Source organism: Cryptotermes secundus, unplaced genomic scaffold (assembly GCF_002891405.2).
Source record: "Cryptotermes secundus unplaced genomic scaffold, Csec_1.0 scaffold446, whole genome shotgun sequence".
NCBI lineage: Eukaryota > Metazoa > Arthropoda > Insecta > Blattodea > Kalotermitidae > Cryptotermes > Cryptotermes secundus.
The window spans coordinates 1,112,335-1,118,334 of record NW_019731271.1 but is presented as its reverse complement, the minus strand read 5'-3'; the positions used below and the strand labels follow the sequence as shown (position 1 = coordinate 1,118,334).

At 40.1% G+C, this 6,000-nt stretch overlaps 1 protein-coding gene across 11 annotated transcripts in view; it reads right to left on the bottom strand.

Annotated features, from left to right (window-relative positions):
* LOC111866799 (regulating synaptic membrane exocytosis protein 2) overlaps positions 1-6,000 on the bottom strand; it is a 204,580-nt gene that overhangs the window by 145,306 nt on the left and 53,274 nt on the right. The window lies entirely within an intron of this gene.

Here is a 6,000-nt window from a genome sequence, read left to right as displayed (position 1 = left end):
GATGAGGTCATTGAATTTTTCAATTACCCTGATGTGTTGAATATATTAAAAATATTAAAAGTATTTTAGAAATGTTTAAAATATGTATATATATATTAAAAATTGCTACACTGTAGAATTGGAATCTTTGTATTTAAGTTGGCATACCTATCATACTAAAAAATTATATATATATAGTGACGTATTGCGCTATGGAGGACATCCCCTCCACCGACAGCGGTGACGTAACAACATCGGGCGCTGTCGCTACTACGGTAACAGGCCAGTCAACACTCCGCCCCCCTCCACCTCGGTGAAATAGCGGTGGATGCAGCGGGTGCTATGCAGCAGTAAACTACTCTCGACAGCGTTGCCCAGCAACACCTGTAAACACAGCGACTAGGCAACAAGGAAGCAGGCGTTTTCCCATTGTCCGGCTGAGGGTTTATAAGAGAATTACACTGCCTAAGGCCCCATCCTGTGGGTTCGTCAAAGGTTTACAAGTTGTAAACATTCCCATCAGTCAGAATGGCCTGCCTGAGGGGCCATCAGCTCAAGAAGTAAGTCATAGCTATGATGTCTGTGGGCCACACCTGGAGTTCAGACCGAATTCTGGCACTGAGAGAGTGGTGAGCAATGGCTAGAACCACAACCTGTTGACACCAGAGGAACTGCAGAAACATGGCATCCACCAGAGCTGTGGCCCACTTCACCCATCTTACAACACATACGATGCACGTGAACGGTCATTTGAAAGTTGGCCACGCTCCCTCAAACAGAAGCTGGACAAGCTGAGTGAAGCCAGTTTCTACTATACAGGCAAGGAAGACCAGACTGTGTGTTTCCACTGTGGTGGCGGGCTCAAAGACTGGGAGGAGACGGACGACCCGTGGGTTGAACATGCTGTGTGGTTCCCCAAGTGCATACATGTTGTACTCATTAAAGGATGGACATTCATTGAAGAATGTCGTCAGTTGAAGGAAGCCAGAATGCCAGTCCAGGATGCGAAGGATCTATTAGATGTCCAGAAAGCACATGCATCGTCATCAAGTGGACAGTGCAAGGTGGAAACCCCAGCATCGGCCTCTGCAACGCAGGAAAACATTTCAGAAGAGAAGGTGATTGATGATGCACCAGTGTGCCAGATTTGCTTCATGGAGGAGCGGGGAGTTGTATTCTTACGTTGTGGTCACCTTGTCGCTTGTGTCAAATGAGCACCATCACTGTCAACATGTGCTGTGTGCAGGCAACCATTCAGTGGTACTGTCCGGGCATTCCTCTCATGAAAAGCTACAGCAGGCTTGCAGTACAGTTTAGAGCAGATAGTGTTTGAATGTCCATGAGATGTGGGTGGCATGCAGTGTTGCCAACATGACTTGGCCTTGCTTTCTGAACAACAGTTATTACCTGGCTCATTGTGTTCAACATTCCAGTCACTATTATCCCCTGGACATTCTAATTGGTTTGCTACCAAATTTGAATTTGTACAAGGATATGAAGAGTTTTATATCAGAATGAGTGTTTTGTGATGGCTTCTAAAAGTACCAAAGACGTTTTGAGTTCTGTGATTTGTAGACATGCTCTACACCTGTGTGGATGGCAGGAAATGCTATTCTGTGAGTGGATTCATTCTCTCATATAAATTGTTGTGTATGTGTTCATCCCACAAAGAGGATACTATATGTTGGGTGGCATTGGCCTTGTTGGCATCATGGGTCAGTTAACACAATGTAATCTGCTGTCAGTATTTCTACCAGCTTATAAAAACAATCTTCAGAAATAGCACTGTGATGCCAGATGACACCATTCGTAGCAATCTCAAATTTTCAGTTTCTCTTGGTTCATGTAACTTACTGCAATGGCAGGCAGCCCAACTGTTGCCACAGTGTGTCTGATACAAAACACATGTTCTCCCTTGTGTACCAAACCAAAACATGATTTCCACATTACAAAGTAACCATAGATTGCTTGTCATTTTTTGATGAAAATAAGACAAACAGAAAGTGAAATTGTGCTCTGTAACCTTCACTGATTAAGCTGAGTAGTGAGTGATTAGCAGGGCCAGGATTTTGATGATATGTCATCTTTTTTTCCTTGTATCCTATGCGATGCTCTTAAATATATAAATCTCGGATATGAGCTGCTGGTTAAAGAAATGTAAATTTTATAGGGTTTTTTTTTGACATTTTTAGGTTTAAGGTAATTTTTTCAATTTGGGGGTAATTTTCTGATAAATTTTTGGACTTTTAAGGGTATCTCTTGTCATTTTTTGACCATTTTAGGGAATTTTTCTTCATATGTTTTCTAAAATGTGAATAACATGGAAGCGAAGTGTTCTTTCTTTTCTCCTTTAGGTCATTTTTCTGGATTTTTTTCGGTCATTTTATAGGTCATTTTTTTAAATATTTTCAGGTCATCAAAATCCGGGCCCTGCAAATTACATTTTTGGGTCATATTTTAGGTCATTTTTCTGGATTTTTTCGGTCATTTTTTAAATATTTTCAGGTCATCAAAATCCTGGCCCTGGTGATTAGTGAGTGAGGATTGAGCCAGTTACAAGTGAATCACATTGACTGCAGCAGAAGAAGTAATTGTGATACTGCAGATGGCAGTAATTGTGAGTTTGTAAATTGTGTAATTGTGAGAGCGAGTGCAATAAATTCGCTATATCAAATAAGGCGTGAAGTTATTTGTCGCGTTATACACCCAACACGTGATAATATTAAACATTTTTAAAATACTTTCAATATTCCATAATATATTCAACACATTATAAATCTTGATATATGGTATACTTTTTATATTTTATCTTTTATCTTACTTTGTATCTTCTGCTTTAACTGTAACATCAACTTGAAGCAAACAATATATATTAGTATATAATACAACAGGCTGCACTGGTATGGATCCATATCGGTAGTTCAATAACTATATACGTATTCCTATATGCAACTGCCTGATGATAGGCCGCGCCATAGCTCAAGCGGTTAGTCGCTGGCTTCCCCCCGCGGCGCCCCGGGTTCGATCCCGGATCTGGTCAAGTGGGATTTGTGATGGACAAAGTGGCGCTGGGACGGGTTTTCTCCAAGTACTTCGGTTTCCCCTGCCAGTCTTCATTCCACAAAATTCTCCATCATCATAATCACCCGGGGCAGCCTACAATAGGTCAATCAGTGGCCGCCGTGACGAGTGGACCCAGTTGGACTCCACCCCCCATTAAGGGAATTTAAAAAAAAATTGACTGCCTGATGATGATCTTATACGACCGAAACATGTAGAAGGAATAAAGCTCCAATTGTAAAACATTAAGACTGAGTATATTTGTTGTGTTGATGGTTAACATAATTCCTGTATATGTGTGGAACACACAACAGGATGCAACTAAAGAAGCTGGAAAAGATAAATTAACACAGTTACGCGACATTACGTGACAGCAACGTGACATATGCGACACTATTAGATGCAGACCTAAAATCGAAATAGGACTGTTAGTTTAGGAGGTAACACACGTTGACTGGCCGGGAGATACGATTTTTCCATCATGTTAATTCAATTTACATTTTTGCAAAACACATATAACATTAGAAAAACTGTTGACATAGACAGCTGCTTGAAGGTAACAATGTGTGGAATAATGTGCACGCACGCACATACACACAAGGTATTCATAATCTCAGGCAGCTTAAAAGGTAAAAAGACAAAGTTGTCCTGTGGTTAGTTAAGCACTATGCCATGAAGAAGTATGAGGGAGTAGAGGTACAGCTCTACCATTCTTGACTTCGGCAGTAAGTCGAGATAAGTGGTCAGCTTCACGCCCCGACCGCTTTACCCCCGGGGAAAGAGCCCCGGTACCCATTGAATAGGAGGCTGCGTGGGCTCCAGAGCCAGTCTGGACGCTGTGGAGAAGAGAAATATCTTGCACTCCCGGCAATTGAACCCGGGCCGTCCAACCCGTAGCCCGTCGTTATACCGACGAATTATCCCGACTCTAGTCTCAGGTAACTGCATTTGTTAATTACTGCTTTAAATAAGATGGAATTTAGTGGTATATTTTTGCAGTATTTGGAGGAAAGTCGCAAATTGTGAGGCAAAAACATATATGGGACACTATTAAAACGGATCTTACAGAAATATGACGTAAGGCTGTGTGGACAGCATTCAATGGGCTTAAGTTCAGGTCAACGACCAGCTTTTGTGAACCGATAATGAAACCTCGATTTCCATGAACAGTGGGAAATATGTTTACTGGCAGGGTGACTATCAGTTTTGCAAGAAGAGCACTGCTTTGTGTGGTGTTTGTTAGCAACTTTTCACTTGACGAATGACTTTCAATCCTTTCGTAAAATTACTCTGTCGATATATCAGCAATGCCAAAATTTGAAAATCCGACACAATAAAAAACTTTCGTTTTCATTGGTTATTTAATGATACTGTCAGTTTCGATATTATATAGCGTCGACTATAGGATGATCAATGAATGTGGAACAGTTGGTGGAGTGAAAAAAACACCGCCTCAGTTTCACTTTGTCTACCACAGATCCCATATGATTTGACCTGAGATCGAATTCAGGCTGCCACAATGAGAAATCTTGCGACTAAACACCTCAGCTACGTCACGCCCAATACAAAGTTAAAACCATAAAACAGTATAATTGAATTTCACTGTCAGACAGAGTTAGTAACACGTAATTATTAGAGTATACATGTTTGTAATAGATAATAGAGCGACGCTACTTCTCGCATGAAGCAACCGTCATGAGATAACAAAGTTGCTACTGGACGAAAGGCATTAATCTTCAGAACAACTTCAGACCTAAATTCAGAAGGCTAACCCTATTATAATGCCACATTAAGTCTTACGTTATGATAATATACATTGCCACTCCATAACATTTTGGGCACTTTTCCAACCGAAATGCAATATAAATTGTCTAGCTGGTGCCCACTTTATGTTTAGAGTTGCTGTGGTAAAAGCAATGCTTAGGTCCAAATACGATAAATAGGTTTTTGTTTTTTAGAATATATATACTAACGAAATAAACGTATTTATGTTTTTAGACGCTTCCATATCCTTACGGAACGCCCATTTAAATCCGTCTGTCTTTATGTCTTTCTATCTATGCGAACGAAACAACTCAAGGACGCCTGACAAGATTTTAAAGAAATTTGATATTTGGAAGCCATATTAAAATTTGCGTCACATTCCAATTTTTATTAAAATTGGACAAAAATAATGAGCATCTTAACTGAAAATATGCATGTGTCTTTCCATACATCTCGGATACAACTATTTGTAAACATATTCGTATTTATAGGAGCGAAAAATATTTCGACTAACAGCTGTAGAAAACAACTAAATACACATTTTATGTGCAACACGTTTCTTCTCCATAAGTCTTAACATTTTGAGAGAAACAGAGAGGACACTACGAGGATATTTCTAGACTTAGGTAGGCTGGTCAGCTACCAACAGTGAGCTTCTGAACGCACCTGAACGCTTTCCCAGTTCTCTTATTCTCGATAATAATTAAAAGAAATTTCGTCTCACCTGAATTTTTATATAAAAAAAGGAAAAGCTATCACTGTATCAGGCCATGGAGGCCCTCAGGTTTGTGAGGCATCGAAGTTCCCATCCGAAGGAAAATTCCTGGTACCCATTTCTGTTAGAGGTTCAGTCGACCCCAGGGCCACAGTGTGGCTGGAAGGATTATGGCAAGTGAAAGATCCAATTACTTCATCGGGAATCGAACCCGCGATCTTCCTGCTTGTAGCGTAATTCCTCAACCAACTACGCTACCGAGTTGCCCCCGAATCTTTTATGTACATGTACATAAATGTATTTATTAAAATATAACTAATTGTGCTGCCGAAGTCAATGTAAACCCTGTAGAAAAATGAACGGGAAATTGTTAAAGACAAACTTATTCAAAAATATCCAACATCAATAACCTGTAACTTTCTGGAAATATATCTACACTTAAACCAGGATATTAAACTTAACGGAATAATACTATGCACTAA